The sequence below is a fragment of the Triticum aestivum genome, chromosome 5D (genome assembly GCF_018294505.1).
Source record: "Triticum aestivum cultivar Chinese Spring chromosome 5D, IWGSC CS RefSeq v2.1, whole genome shotgun sequence".
In the NCBI taxonomy this organism is placed as follows: domain Eukaryota; kingdom Viridiplantae; phylum Streptophyta; class Magnoliopsida; order Poales; family Poaceae; genus Triticum; species Triticum aestivum.
This window is the reverse complement of record NC_057808.1, coordinates 413,012,283-413,029,091: the sequence shown is the minus strand read 5'-3', so window position 1 is coordinate 413,029,091 and position 16,809 is coordinate 413,012,283. Positions and strand designations below refer to the sequence as shown.

General features: G+C 43.9%; 1 long non-coding RNA gene across 2 annotated transcripts; it reads right to left on the bottom strand.

Moving 5' to 3' along the window:
* Positions 1-773: 773 nt before the first annotated feature.
* Positions 774-6,973, bottom strand: LOC123122233 (uncharacterized). Of its 2 annotated transcripts, XR_006460119.1 has the most exons (8): positions 6,374-6,973; positions 5,915-6,137; positions 5,776-5,822; positions 5,228-5,290; positions 4,109-4,538; positions 2,287-2,445; positions 2,098-2,184; positions 774-1,468 (listed from the first exon to the last, which is right to left on the bottom strand). It is a non-coding gene; the product is annotated as an uncharacterized lncRNA (long non-coding RNA). The 2 variants fall into 2 exon arrangements; XR_006460120.1 differs by lacking the exons at positions 774-1,468; positions 2,098-2,184; positions 2,287-2,445 and adding an exon at positions 3,043-3,951.
* Positions 6,974-16,809: the final 9,836 nt, after the last annotated feature.

Sequence of the window (16,809 nt, the reverse complement as noted above, 5' to 3'; positions counted from 1 at the left end):
TGCCGTACTCCCGGGCAGAATCTCGAACGACAGGGTTCCGGAGGCACCTGCTCTCCCGACCAACGGGATGGAATCGCCGGAAGCAGCACAAAGAGAGGAACAGTAGATGACAGTTAGGGTTGTACGAGAGGGAGTGAACTGAGTTAGGGTTCACTCCACTAGCCAACGTCTTCTTATATAGGCCGTCAGGTAGATGGGCCTGGGCCAGGCCCACGACCGAGTCCGCGAACAGCCCACGGTCCAACGTCTCGGACAGTAGCGCTTCGTTAATTAATTAATATTAATTAACCATTCCTGAGCGGCAAAAATAAGCTTCGGCTCGGCTCATTCCTGCAACCCGCGGCGCGCGCGCGCGTCTTGACGAGGCGAGGCGGGCGGCGGAGGAGGAGCGCGCGTGTACAACTCCTATTCCCAAGCTCCCAATAGCAAGTGGTAGAGCAGCCCTTATAAAGAGGTCTCACTCTTCTTACTGTAGCAGTATAGGACTAAATTTTCCACACTTCCCACCACTTGTCGTACACATGCATGGGCTTTAGAGATTAATTAGAGATTATTGTTTTATATAGGCCTAAATCCATCCATAATTCATCATTTTCGTGGTCACTACTTACCACGTAGGTACGCGCAGAGGTGTTAATTCAGGGATAAATGTTGCGGAGCCAAAAACCCTGACTAGACTGAGTACGTACATGCCGCCCGGTCCCCGTGCATGTAAACTAGATCGAGATCGCGCCAAAACGCCAGGTTTAGCATATGCATTCATACTGTATACATCATACAAAGAATAATGGCCAAGGTAACAGTATTTACAATCCACTCAGTATATACCATAAAGGAAACTCCAAGGACAATTTATATACAGTTGTACTCAGCCATCAACCGTAGTATCTTGAACTTTAACAATAGGCTTATCAAAATTAAAATGGCCTAAGTAAGCATTGGCCCTAATCCAATACATAAAATCCATACCATAGAAAGCATCACAAGCATAGAAAGCATATCTTTGTCAGCCGAGCAACCAGATTTAAGCAAAGTAATTTTTTCACTCATTATTCTGTCAACCATGATAAAAATAAAAAACTAATGAAGAATCATTCAGAAGTAAGGTTTGTTTGTATGCACACAATAAGGAGCCACCTAACAATGTATGAACATAGAAAGCACGTAGCACAATAGGTTTAGTAGCAAATATCACAGGCATAGGACGTACAAAAGCACATGGTAGCTTACAGACGATCCACAACTTTGCATGTCTTGGGCATAATGTAGACCAGGAGGAATGACGACACGACGCGTTCATACTGATTGGTCCTCCAAGATCCAATGTAGAGGTGTTGAAAAAGATGGTCACACAGATCTTGCCGTCCTCATGTACAACACGATCATACTGAGCCGGTGATTAGCCAAGGTGTGCTAGGAGCATGTCAAGAAATGCCCGGTGTGGGATCCTAAACACTCGCTTGGTATCCTGCAGTGCCCGAGAACATAAAACATAAGGCCACGAGGAGCTGCTTACAGTAATTGCATCACAGCACGGGAGAGATATCAGAGAAACCAGTCGCGGATAAAAGCAGTCATAGTGATAAAAAAAGATACGTTAAGTCTATCGGTTAATCAGATTGTCATTGAGCATGGAGCATTTTTAAGAACAACGGGGCTATTAATCAGTTGAAAATACAACTTGTTTTAGTAAGAGCAGTCGATAAGGTAAGATCAATATGATCACCTTCAAAGACAGAAATCTAATTAGCACGTAGAATGCTTGCGCTTTCTAAACAAAATACATCTACATAGAAGGCCTAGACAACATCTAATCAATCGAGGAAACACCTACAGAGCTATTAACTACACGAAGAGCACGTCAAAGAAATAGAGTTAAAATCATCACACTGCCTGGATCTAAATATCACTATTTCTTTACTACTATCTGCGAGCATCAATAATCCCTAGATCAGATGCGTGTTTCTTTGCAGAGTTAGCAATGTTTACATCTATGAGTACTTCTTTTGATTATAAAAATTCCCGAGTCACACACTCATCATATTTTTGCAACCGTCCAGTAAAATCAGAGAGGGGACAGGATGGGTTTCACCTGACCTGTGCAAGCGCCCGTAGACGGTTGTTAGTGGAGCCAGCGGAACCTGACGAGCCATGGACATCGAGCTCTTCGTCAGCCATCGCCATCTGAACAGAACACGTGGATCCAAGAAATTACTCAGAGGCGGGCACACATTTAGAGTTCAAAAGGAAAACAAACCATGTAACCGTCCATTAATGAGGACTGACCTGGTCGGTGGAGCTGAGCTGCGAAGGGAGAATCGAGATAGAGGTCTTGTCCGGGCACCAAGAGCTCTAACAATGGGGAAACTCCGTAGTTCGGTCTTTTTCCTCTGGTGAATTCTGCGCCATCCTTACATGATTCATTAGCAGCCACCAAGAAACGATCTGCAGAAAACAAAATCAAAGTGAAATCAAATGGAATCACATGCAGGAAGCAGTGAAGTACTATACATGCAAAAAAAGACATGAGGAAGGAAGGGAGCCCAATGGATTATCATTTTATTCCAATAATTAATTAAATAACATCATCTGCCCCCATCATAGGAGCACAAGATGTGTACAGGGCAACAAGAATAACTCTCATCAGACGGCACTAAGGAAAGCTAATCAGATAGAATACACAGACGCTAAATGATGGTATGAAGCAGCTCACTGCATATCGTTATACAGTTCTTGCAATAATAGATCCATAGAGCAGTAGGATATTCAGAACTACATCTCCAGGGAAGGCCATCATGACATTCAGTATTATTTAATAGATCCATATTCAGTATGCTATTCTTGAAATTGGAGGATCACTTCAATCCGGATTTTGCTACATGTGAACTTATCAATGCAGTTCATTTGTGCTGCTCTCTCTTCCTAAGCTAACCACGGCCATAACCAGGCAAAAAGGGAGGAAACTGGATGGCATAACTGAAAGACCAAGTATACTGGTGGGGCGTAGATGCATACGGAAACGCAACTGTAGAACTGCATGTCATAGGAGAAGAAATAAATCTAATATATAAATAAGACATAAAACTCTAATAGAAAGAGGAATCAAAATTCCATGAGGGGAATACATCGTAGAATTGGTACTGAAAATTTAACTTGACTAATTTAATGCAGAGACAAATGCAATGAGAAGATAGGAGCATCAATATATATTCGAGGTCAGTATTCAGTCCCAATCTCTCCAATTCATGCAACATCCTTGCAAGCAAGCATGAGAATTGCAACAATCATCCAGGAACTCATGGTACAGCCTACCCAATCTCAACCAGCGCCAAAAATTGGTGATCCCATGAATGCATTAAGTTTGGAGCAACTCTCAAAAGCTGTCCCTCAAAAAATTGGACAAAGTGAAACTACTAATACTTTCCACTTACACAATACTTAAATTGCAAGGTTCGACTGAGTTCACTAAAGAAACTGAATTTTCCATACACTTGTCTCGCTGCCGAGGATCGTCGTCAGCTTATTTCAAAATGTCAATTTAGTACAAAATAAAAAATAGTGGCAACTAAAAAAATGGAAGTATAACAGGAATCATACTTGGACAAAGGAAATTCACTAAACCAAACAATTTTTTAATTTTCACAAGCTATATATTGAAGTCTATACTTGGACAAGCACGTAGATATAACTATGTAAAATCCAGTTCTACTTCATATGCCATGCTTTCAAAAAGATCTACAATAAAAGTTGGTTCTTAAGAAAAGAAGATCCACGTTGGAAGAAAAACATCCAATAAGTTGTCGGCATGGCCGCAAGGGACATACAAAGATCTTCGTAGCAGCATCTCTTCTGAAAGACCATCGTATGATTCGTATCTCTCTTATCTATCCCAGGTTGTTGCCCACGAAATTTTTCTACTTACACATTTATATAAACAATCGAGGCACGCATCTGCAAACCTCAAATTCAGAACACAAATTGAGAAAAAAAAGTGCAGCCACCTAATGAGAATAACCATGAAAGAACACATACATCTCACCAAACAAAGAACTGGTTGTGAACTTGAGGCCAAGACATAAAACGACAGCATAAGAGACACTAAGCTCACCTGCGTCAGCTTGTCGTTCCTGTCGCCGATGGTGTTATTACTTGAGTAAATGATGAGAGTGGTCAGGGCCTTCTTTCCTTCAGTTTCAGACATGGCTCGAGACAATGAACAATGCCAAGAAATCAAGTACCACTTAAATCAAAACAACCTAGAACTAAAGACACAAAAAATGAAGTAGACTATAATCTAGTGAATGAACATGTGTCAAATCAATCAAATGAGGGAAATCATGGATAACAAAGTGAGGCTACGTAATAGAATGAATTGAACTAAGATCAATACTGCAATATCCACATCTCGGTTTTCATAGTAACCACGGCTCTAAAAATTAAACATACAAAACTGAGAAGGAAATGTCAAGTGGAAGGATACTCCCCTGCCTAGCTATGCCAGTGCAGGTTGGGGCCTCATGTCCATCTTCTCCAAAGCACTGAGAAAACAAAACTGAATGTTAAACAGTGTTGTATTCCCAATAGCAACTATCTAGAATTAAACTGAACTATGATTCATGCGAGATTGTAGTGATCAAGGTGATGTAAATAAATCAACCAATAGCAACTATCTAGAATTAAACTGAACTATGATTCCAAGGTATACTTTTCCTAAATCAACCAATAACAGCTATCTAGAATTAAGAAATCAAATGGTAAATTTGTAAGAGGAAGAGTATATTGAGAAGGTTGATTCAATAATAGCTATTAGAGACCAGATAGGAAAAACATCAAAAACATGAAAATTCGGTTGACCATAAATAATGCTACTTTCGAAGATAATAGACTGAAAATTTTTCAGTAAGGAGCTTCTCTACAACACCATAAAAAGACGAGCACAACAACATGACCCATGATTGAATGCACGCTACCAAGAGAAAGAAGAAAAGGCTATACCTGTAAATCCACAGATAAAGCTTTAGTGGCGAGTTTGTAGCTCAGGATCCATTCACATAAAGAAAATTATGATAAAAATCAAGGAAACCGATTTCTTGTGTGCAGGTACGTACATAAACAAAGAAATGTTACTCAAAAACAAAATCGCAAAGGCAGTGTGCGACTTTCTAGTCCAGACTGTTTTCTTGTGAGTGAATGCATAATAATTGTTCACATAAAGTAGAATTTCTACCTCATAGGGTCCTTCGTGTTGATTGCCTGCCAACACATGGGACACTGGGAGCTTCTCTGGCACCTACAACAGGAATAGCATTAGCACATCAGAAAGTATATGATAAGGAGTCACAGTCGCAACACGAAGATGTGCTAAACCAAATCAACCAATAGTTTAGAAGAGTCAACTCTTCCGAATTACAAGTGGCAGTCAACCGGTCATTGTAGTGATCAAGCTACTATATAGATAACATGGTGTCTCATCTGAACGCTCAGAATCAGTGGCAGCAGTAAGAAATGAAGATAAATGGTGCAGAACAACAAATCCTACAGCCAAAAATGTGCAACACAGTAAACCAATCATTCAACAACCAAAATATAAACCACAACTCTAGAAATGTGGTTCTCAAATCAATTCGTTAATGTTTCAAATCTTACCATTAACAAACTAACAACAGCAAAATGCATACTTGTATGACAGTTTCAGGAAATATCATTCTAAATTTCTAATCGAATGGTTACAAAACTTTAGGGGAAATTGCAAAGAGAAGAAAGCATGGTCCTCACCACTCAAGGATGCACTGGAGATGCAAATCATGCTTGCAGCCTGTAACCTGTGACAATTAGAAACAAAAAACCAGAACAGATTCCACTTCAGACACGTCTACCACCAAATCGAAAGGTTTCCATCACCAATCACCATTACATCTGCAAGACAGAGGTAGCTACTGTGGAGGAGTCACTGTCGCAGAAGGCCTTGAGGCAGATGCTGCAGGTGTGGTCGCAGGTGTACACACCGCCCTCCACGAAAGCCGCTGCCGATGAGAGCTTCTCCATCCCTCCATCCCCCGACCCCTCCTCCCTCTTTGTTTACTAATCCAATCAAGAATGAGGTCGACCGCAGGAATGGACTGCTGCCTCCCGCATCCCTGCAACAACGCAAACGACAAGATTTTAGATGTAAAATTCGCGTGGAAATCCAACCAATCGAGGTTATTTCAAAAACCAATCAAGATTGTGAGGCGGCGTGCTGGCCAGGACCTCTCTTCGTCCCACAATCTCCCTCTCTGCTTCCTCATCGTTCAATCTCCCTCTCTGCTTCTTCCTCATTCAGTCAGCACCACGTACCGCCATGAAAATGCAAGGAAAGGACGAGAGGGCTCACCTTAGCTTGATGATGCCGGAGGGTAACTTAGAGGACGAGGCTAGCTCGGCCTCCGACCGACCAGCGCAGCGTCCCCGGCGGCGACTTCGTGACGCACGAGATGGAGGTGTTGAGCACCGGATCCAGCGGGGCCACGAGACGCGCATCGGTGAGCCACTTCCCCGCGTGAAATTCCTTGGCACTGTCTCAACGCCGAGGCTGACGGCTACGACGCCAAGTCGGAGGCCATGGATCCCGGACCGCCATGGAACTCGTACCCAGTGGAGCAGCAGCGCAACGGCGCAGGGGAAGGGAGGGTGTGTGGCGGGAAGGGAGGAGGCAGAGAGGCGGCGGGGGACGAAGGGACGGGGGGTGGTGGCGCTTAGCGGCGCCAAAGCAGCGCCGCTTCCCCCTTCGGCCACCGCATCCGCGTTCGTGCCGAGCGGCAGGCGGCTGCCCTTGGGCTGCTTCTCGGAGAGGAACGGGGAGGGGATGGTAGCGCGGGCGCGGCTGGTCGGTGGCGGCGGCGGCGGACGGGGAGGATGGCCGGCGAGCGCGAGTTTGGAAGGGGAAGGGGCGGCGGCGGCTGTCCCTCGCGTGAACAGGAGAAGGGAGGAAGCCGATTGGGGAGAAACCCTATGGGCATTGGGCTTTTATACCTCATAGCGAAATTACGAAAATGCCCTCGGCGGGGCACGAGAATTACACGCGGTGGCATGAGATTTTTACAACGAGAGGTAACTATTCATTGCAACAGTGACACCTCTTCGATCCGACGGCCGAGATCAACCCGGAGCGAGATCAGACGGTCCAAATCAAATCCAAAAAACGATCCGACGGCCGAGAGTCGCTAAGCTTTGAGAGAGCTCATGTTCTCCCAACTAACATATATCAGAATGCATGTGCACATTTTAACTGACGTACGTACTATGCAATGGCTCCAGCCTCCGTGTGAGGTATTCTCCTGTCGGTGACCACTGACCAGAACATCGATTATTCACCGGGACGTACTACGTCGTATGACGGTATGAGGCAATGCTGAGGTTGACAGGAAATTAAGCAAGTCCTCCGGCTCTAATCCTGCCTCGGTGACGCTTGAAGCAACGTTGTTGAGGAGCCCGTAATTTTTGACCCCGCTGTTCTTCATCGGCAAAAGATTGGTTATATGTGTCTTCCGTCGACGTTGTTCCATGTGCATTGGCGAGGACACCATCGTCTTCTTCGGCAACCTCTCATGACCAAAGTCATCTACTTGGTTTGGCGATGCTAGCATGACTGCCTATCTAGCCCCCCTCCCCCACCCACACACACACCGATATGCTTAGTGTGATTGCCAATCTTTGTTGTTTGTCTACATGTACCTGAGTAGTTAGATTTATCGATGTTGTCTCACTAGTACAGAAAGGGGATTTGCACCGGTTTTCACACATGGGTCGACGGCTGTTTCTCATTCCGCCTCAAAGCCCGTCTCATTAATATTGGATATAGAATCATTTGTGCTCATTCCCCGTCGCAAGCGGTTTACGTTGACAAACCGCTTGCAATGCAGAGATGCCCAAAAGCGGCTAATCATTTGAAACCGCCTCAAATATTGTATCATTACAGGCAGTTTACAATATCAAACCGCCTGTTAGTGTTTTCAAATTTTATAGCGATTTAACTGTTTATCAAAGTTTTTCCCATTTCATCAGCATTCAAATTACACATTCACAACATTGTCATAATGCACAAGGACATTCATCTCACAATTGCATTAATTTTATAAATAGATTCATATATATCCAATCACCGAGGGCCAAACAAAGTGCTAAAATCTACAATGTGTTGAGGTCAACATATGAAATCTTTTAAGATAATGAGGTCGGCGATGTTGCAAATTTTACATTTCAATGAGTCGGCCAACTAATTGGAAAAGGCGTCATGTTCTCATGTTATAGGTACAAAAAGGTATCAACATCATCAGCCATCACATCGTCCTAGTACGGCACAAACTCTTTACAACCATATTCTAGGATTCAATTATGGAGAATGCAACATGCAAGAGCAAGCCTAACCTCTGTGAGGAAACTGGGAATGACTTATGATCCGGAATCTTAAATCTGTTTTTCAGAGCTCCAAATGCCCTCTCAACCCTAACTCTAAGGCTAGAGTGTCTAAGATTGAACAATTCATGTGAAGTCTTAGGATAGTTTCTAGAAGAGAACTCGTTCAGATGGTAACTAGTTTTACTGAAGGGTGAAAAAACACCAGGCCAACATGCATATCCAAAATCTCCTAGGTAGAACTTACCATCGGGTATACTGATGCCATCGGTTCGAGCTATGTTGTCAGCAAGAATGTTAGCATCATGGGATGATCATTCCTAGCCAGCCAACACATATGTGAACTTCGGATCAAAATCAACGGTAACAAAAACATTCTGGCTTGCGTAGTGCTTTCTACCGATGTATGCTGCAGCATGTGATCTCGGCACTCTAGCAGTCACATGAGTGTTATCCAGATTGCCAATACTGTCCTGTGATGCCACGAAAATAGTGTTATGACCCTATCAGAACAATAGAAGCATGTCAACGCATTAACTACGAGTAGTGCTCACTTTGAAATAGGGATACCATCTTGGGCTTGTGTGAATCTTGTTAGGAGTTTCTGTTGGGGAACGTAGTAATTCAAAAAAATTCCTACAATCACGGAAGATCTATCTAGGAGATGCATAGCAATGAGATGGGAGAGTGTGTCCACGTACCCTTGTAGACCGAAAGCAGAAGCGTTTAGTAACGCGGTTGATGTAGTCGAACGTCTTCACGATCCAACTGATCCAAGTACCAAACGTACGGCACCTCCGTGTTCTGCACACGGTCAACACAATGACGTCCCTCGAGCTCTTGATCCAGTTGAGGACGAGGGAGAGTTTCGTCGGTACGACGGCGTGGCGATGGTGACGATGAAGTTACCGGCGCAGGGCTTCGCCTAAGCACTACGACGATATGACCGAGGTGTTAAACTGTGGAGGGGGGCACCGCACACGGCTAAGACAATTGATCTTGTGTGCTTTGGGGTGCCCCCTTGCCCCCATATATAAAGGAGGAGAGGGGGAGGCCGGCCAGCCCCTGTAGGGCGCGCCAAGAGAGAGGAGTCCTACTAGGACTCCAAGTCCTAGTAGGATTCCACTTGGTGGAAGGGGAAGAAGGAAGGAGAGGGATAGGGAGTAGGAAAGGGGGGCGCCGCCCCCTTCCCCTAGTCCAATTAGGACTGCCAAGGGGGCCCGTGGCCATCCCCTTGCGGCCCTCCTCTCTCTCCACTAAGGCCCATGAAGGCACATTAGTTCCCCCGGGGGGTTCCGATAACCCTCCGGCACTCCGATAGTTACCCGGTACCTCTCGGAACTCATCTGGTGTCCGAATAACATCGTTCAATATATCATTCTTTATGCCTCGACCATTTCGAGACTCCTCGTCATGTCCGTGATCTCATCCGGGACTCCGAACAAACTTCGGTCATCAAATCACATAACTCATAATACAAATCGTCATCGAACGTTAAGCGTGCGGACCCTACGGGTTCGAGAACTATGCAGACATGACCGAGACATATCTCTGGTCAATAACCAATAGCGGAACCTGCATGCTCATATTGGCTCCTACATATTCTACGAAGATCTTTATCGGTCAAACCACATAACAACATATGTTGTTCCCTTTGTCATCGGTATGTTACTTGCCCGAGATTCGATCGTCAGTGTCATCATACCTAGTTCAATCTCGTTACCGGCAAGTCTCTTTACTCGTTCCGTAATGCATCATCCCGCAACTAACTCATTAGTCACATTGCTTGCAAGGCTTATAGTGATGTGCATTACCGAGAGGGCCCAAAGATACCTCTCTGATACACGGAGTGACAAATCCTAATCTTGATCTGTGCCAACCCAACAAACACCTTCGGAGACACCTGTAGAGCATCTTTATAATCACCCAGTTATGTTGTGACTTTTGATAGCACACAAGGTGTTCCTCCGGTATTCGGGAGTTGCATAATCTCATAGTCAAAGGAACATGTATAAGTCATGAAGAAAGCAATAGCAATAAAACTAAACGATCATTATGCTAAGCTAATGGATGGGTATTGTCCATCGCATCATTCTCTAATGATGTGATCCCGTTCATCAAATGACAACACATGTCTATGGCTAGGAAACTTAACCATCTTTGATTAACGAGCTAGTCAAGTAGAGGCATACTAGGGACACTCTGTTTGTCTATGTATTCACACATGTACTAAGTTTCCGGTTAATACAATTCTAGCATGAAGAATAAACATTTATCATGATATAAGGAAATATAAATTACAACTTTATTATTGCCTCTAGGGCATATTTCCTTAAGTTTCCCACTTGCACTAGAGTCAATAATCTAGATTACATAGTAATGATTCTAACACCCATGGAGTCTTGGTGCTGATCATGTTTTGCTCGTGGAAGAGGCTTAGTCAACGGGTGTGCAACATTCAGATCCGTATGTATTTTGCAAACTTCTATGTCTCCCTCCTTGACTAGATCGCGGATGGAATTGAAGCGTCACTTGATGTGCTTGGTTCTCTTGTGAAATCTGGATTCCTTCGCTAAGGCTATTGCTCTAGTATTGTCACAAAAGATTTTCATTGGCCCCGATGCACTAGGTATAACACCTAGATCGGATATGAACTCCTTCATTTGCTGCTTCCGAAGCAGCTATGTACTCTGCTTCACACGTAGATCCCGCCACGACGCTTTGCTTGGAACTGCACCAACAAACAGCTCCACCATTCAATATAAATATGTATCCGGTTTGCGACTTAGAGTCATCCGGATCAGAGTCAAAGCTTGCATCGACGTAACCATTTACGACGAGCTCTTTGTCACCTCCATAAACGAGAAACATATCCTTAGTCCTTTTCAGGTATTTCAGGATGTTCTTGACCATTGTCTAGTGATACATCCCTGGATTACTTTGGTACCTCCCTGCTGTACTTATAGCAAGGCACACATCAGGTCTGGTACACAACATTGCATACATGATAGAACCTATGGCCGAGGCATAGGGAAACTTTCATTTTCTCTCTATCTTCTGAAGTGGTCGGGCATTGAGTCTGACTCAATTTCACACCTTGTAACACAGGCAAGAACCCTTTCTTTGACTGAGCCATTTTGAACTTCTTCAAAACTTTATCAAGGTATGTGCTTTGTGAAAGTCCAATTAAGCGTCTTGATCTATCTCTATAGATCATGATGCCCAATATATAAGCAGCTTCACCGAGGTCTTTCACTGAAAAATTCTTATTCAAGTATCCTTTTATGCTATTCAGAAATTCTGTATCATTTCCAATCAACAATATGTCATCCACATATAAAACCATATGCTTTGATCACACTATCAAAGCGTATATTCCAACTCCGAGAGGCTTGCACCAGTCCATAAATGGATCGCTGGAGCTTGCACACTTTGTTAGCACCTTTAGGATCAACAAAACCTTCTCGTTGCATCATATACAACTCTTATTTAGAAAAATCCATTAAGGAATGTAGTTTTGACATCCATTTGCCAAATTTCATAATCATAAAATGCGGCAATTGCTAACTTGATTCGGATAGACTTAAGCATTGCTACGGGTGAGAAGGTCTCATCGTAGTCAACTCCTTGAACTTGTCGAAAACCTTTCGCAACAAGTCGAGCTTTGTAGACAATAACATTACCGCCAGCGTCAGTCTTCTTCTTGAAGATCCATTTATTCTTGATGGCTTGCCGATCATCGGGCAAGTCAACCAAAGTCCATATTTTGTTCTCATACATGATCCCATCTCAGATTTCATGGCTTCAAGCCATTTCACGGAATCTGGGCTCATCATCGCTTCCTCATAGCTCGTAGGTTCATCATGGTCTAGTAACATGACTTCTAGAACATGATTACCGTACCACTTTGGTGCGGATGGTACTCTCGTTGACCTACGGGGTTCGGTAGTAACTTGATTGAAGTTTCATGATCATCATCATTAGCTTCCTCACTAATTGGTGTAGGAATCACTGGAACTGATTTCTGTGATGAACTACTTTCCAATTCGGGAGAAGGTACAATTACCTCATCAAGTTCTACTTTCCTCCCACTCACTTCTTTCGAGAAAAACTCCTTCTCTAGAAAGGATCCATTCTTAGAAATGAATATCTTGCCTTCGTATCTGTGATAGAAGGTGTACCCAACAGTCTCCTTTGGGTATCCTATGAAGACGCATTTCTCCGATTTGGGTTCGAGCTTATCATGTTGAAGCCTTTTCACATAAGCATCGCAGCCCCAAACTTTAAGAAATGACAACTTGGGTTTCTTGCCAAACCACAGTTCATATGGTGTCGTCTCAACGGATTTAGATGGTGCCCTATTTAATGTGAATGCAGCCCTCTCTAAAGCATAACCCCAAAACGATAGCGGTAAATTGGTAATAGACATCATAGATCGCACCATATCTAATAAAGTACGGTTACGACGTTCGGACACATCATTACGCTGTGGTGTTCCTGGTGGCGTGAGTTGCGAAACTATTCCACATTGTTTCAAATGAAGACCAAACTCATAACTCAAATATTCACCTCCATGATCAGATCATAGAAACTTTATTTTCTTGTTATGATAATTTTCCACTTCACTCTGAAATTCTTTGAACTTTTCAAATGTTTCAGACTTATGTTTCATTAAGTAGATATACCCATATCTGCTCAAATCATTTGTGAAGGTCAGAAAATAACGATACCCGCCGTGAGCCTCAACACTCATCGGACCGCATACATCAGTATGTATTATTTCCAATAAGTTAGTTGCTCGCTCCATTGTTCCGGAGAACGGAGTCTTAGTCATCGTGCCCATGAGGCATGGTTCACAAGCATCAAGTGATTCATAATCAAGTGATTCCAAAAGCCCATCAACATGGAGTTTCTTCATGCGCTTTACACCAATATGACCTAAACGGCAGTGCCACAAATAAGTTGCACTATCATTATTAACTTTGCATCTTTTGGCTTCAATATTATGAACATGTGTATCACTACAATCAAGATTCAACAGAAATAGACCACTCATCAAGGGTGCATGACCATAAAAGATATTACTCATATAAATAGAACAACCATTATTCTCTGATTTAAATGAATAATCGTCTCGCATCAAACAAGATCCAGATATAATGTTCATGCTCAACGCCGGCACCAAATAACAATTATTCAGGTCTAAAACTAATCCCGACGGTAGATGTAGAGGTAGCGTGCCGACGGCGATCACATCGACTTTGGAACCATTTCCCACGCGCATCGTCACCTCGTCCTTAGCCAATCTTCGTTTAATCTGTAGCCCCTATTTCGAGTTGCAAATATGAGCAACAGAACCAGTATCAAATACCCAGGCGCTACTACGAGCATTAGTAAGGTACACATCAATAACATGTATATTAAATATACCTTTCACTTTGCCATCCTTCTTATCCGCCAAATACTTGGGGCAGTTCCGCTTCCAGTGACCAGTCCCTTTGCAGTAGAAGCACTCAGTTTCAGGCTTAGGTCCAGACTTGGGCTTCTTCCCGGGAGTAGCAACTTGCTTGCTATTCTTCTTGAAGTTCCCCTTCTTCCCTTTGCCCTTTTTCTTGAAACTAGTGGTCTTGTTAACCATCAACACTTGATGCTCCTTCTTGATTTCTACCTCCGCAGCCTTTAGCATCGCGAAGAGCTCGGGAATAGTATTTTCCATCCCTTGCATATTATAGTTCATCACGAAGCCTTTATAGCTTGGTGGCAGTGATTGAAGAACTCTGTCGATGACATTATCATCAAGAAGATTAACTCCCAGCTGAGTCAAGTGGTTATGGTACCCAGACATTCTGAGTATGTGTTCACTGACAGAACTATTCTCCTCCATCTTGCAGCTATAGAACTTGTTGGAGACTTCATATCTCTCAACTCGGGCATTTGCTTGAAATATTAACTTCAACTCCTGGAACATCTCATATGCTCCATGACGTTCAAAACGTCTTTGAAGTCCCGATTCTAAGCCGTAAAGCATGGCACACTGAACTATCGAGTAGTCATCAGCTTTGCTCTGCCAGACGTTCATAACGTCCGGAGTTGCTCCTGCAGCGGGTCTTGCACCTAGCGGTGCTTCCAGGACGTAATTCTTCTGTGCAGCAATGAGGATAATCCTCAAGTTACGGACCCAGTCCGTGTAATTGCTACCATCATCTTTCAACTTAGCTTTCTCTAGGAACGCATTAAAATTCAAGGGAACGGTAGCACGGGCCATTGATCTAGAACAACATAGACATGCAAAAACTATCAGGTACTAAGTTCATGATAAATGGAAGTTCAATTAATCATATTACTTAAGAACTCCCACTTAGATAGACATCCCTCTAGTCATCTAAATGATCACGTGATCCATATCAACTAAACCATGTCCGATCATCACGTGAGATGGAGTAGTTTTCAATGGTGAACATCACTATGTTGATCATATCTACTATATGATTCACGTTCGACCTTTTGGTCTCAGAGTTCCGAGGCCATATCCACATATGCTAGGCTCGTCAAGTTTAACCCGAGTATTCTGCACGTGCAAAACTGGCTTGCACCCGTTGTATGTGAACGTAGAGCTTATCACACCCGATCTTCACGTGGTGTCTCGGCACGACGAACTGTAGCAACGGTGCATACTCAGGGAGAACACTTATACCTTGAAATTTAGTGAGGGATCATCTTATAATGCTACCACCGTACTAAGAAAACTAAGATGCATAAAAGATAAACATCACATGCAATCAAAATATGTGACATGATATGGCCATCGTCATCTTGTGCCTTTGATCTCCATCTCCAAAGCACCGTCATGATCTCCATCGTCACCGGCTTGACATCTTGATCTCCATCGCAGCATCGTTGTTGTCTCGCCAACTATTGCTTCTACGACTATCACAACCGCTTAGTGATAAAGTAAAGCAATTACATGGCGATTGCATTTCATACAATAAAGTGACAACCATAAGGCTCCTACCAGTTGCCGATAACTTTTACAAAACATGATCATCTCATACAACAATTTATATCTCATCACGTCTTGACCATATCACATCACAACATGACCTGCAAAAACAAGTTAGACTTCCTCTACTTTGTTGTTACAAGTTTTACGTGGCTGCTACGGGCTTCTAGCAAGAACCGTTTTTACCTACGCATCAAAACCACAACGATTTTTCGTCAAGTGTGCTGTTTTAACCTTCAACAAGGACCGTCCGTAGTCAAACTCAATTCAACTAAAGTTGGAGAAACAGACACCCGCTAGCCACCTATGTGTGAAGCACGTCGGTAGAACCAGTCTCATGAACGCGGTCATGTAATGTCAGTCTGGGCCGCTTCATCCAACAATACCGCTGATCAAAGTAAGATGTTGGTGGCAAACAGTATGACTATTATCGCCCACAACTCATTGTGTTCTACTTGTGCATATATCATCTACGCATAGACCTGGCTCGGATGCCACTGTTGGGGAACGTAGTAATTTAAAAAAAATCTACGATCACGCAAGATCTATCTAGGAGATGCATAGCAACGAGATGGGGAGTGTGTCCACGTACCCTCGTAGACCAAAAGCAGAAGCGTTTAGTAACGCGGTTGATGTAGTCGAACGTCTTCACGATCCAACCGATCCAAGTACCGAACGTACGGCACCTTCGTGTTCTGCACACGTTCAGCACGATGACGTCCCTCGAGCTCTTGATCCAGTTGAGGACGAGGGAGAGTTTTGTCAGCACGATGGCGTGGCGATGGTGATGATGAAGTTACCGGCGCAGGGCTTCGCCTAAGCACTACGACGATATGACCGAGGTGTTAAACTATGAAGGGGGCACCGCACACGGCTAAGACAATTGATCTTGTGTGCTTTGGAGTGGCCCCTTGCCCCCGTATATAAAGGTGGAGAGGGGGAGGCCGGCCGGCCCCTGTAGGGCGCGCCAAGAGAGAGGAGTCCTACTAGGACTCCAAGTCCTAGTAGGATTCCACTTGGTGGAAGGGGGAGAAGGAAGGAGAGGGAGAGGGAGTAGGAAAGGGGGCGCCGCCCCCTTCCCCTAGTCCAATTTGGACTGCCGGGGGGTGCACGGCCAGCCCCTTGCGGCCCTCCTCTCTCTCCACTAAGGCCCATGAAGGCCCATTAGTTCCCCCGAGGGGTTCCGATAACCCTCCGGCACTCCGATAGTTACCCGGTACCTCTCGGAACTCATCTAGTGTCCGAATAACATCGTCCAATATATCCTTCTTTATATCTCGACCATTTCGAGATTCCTCGTCATGTCCGTGATCTCATCCGGGACACCGAACAAACTTCGGTCATCAAATCACATAACTCATAATACAAATCGTCATCGAACGTTAAGCATGCGGACCCTGCGGGTTCGAGAACTA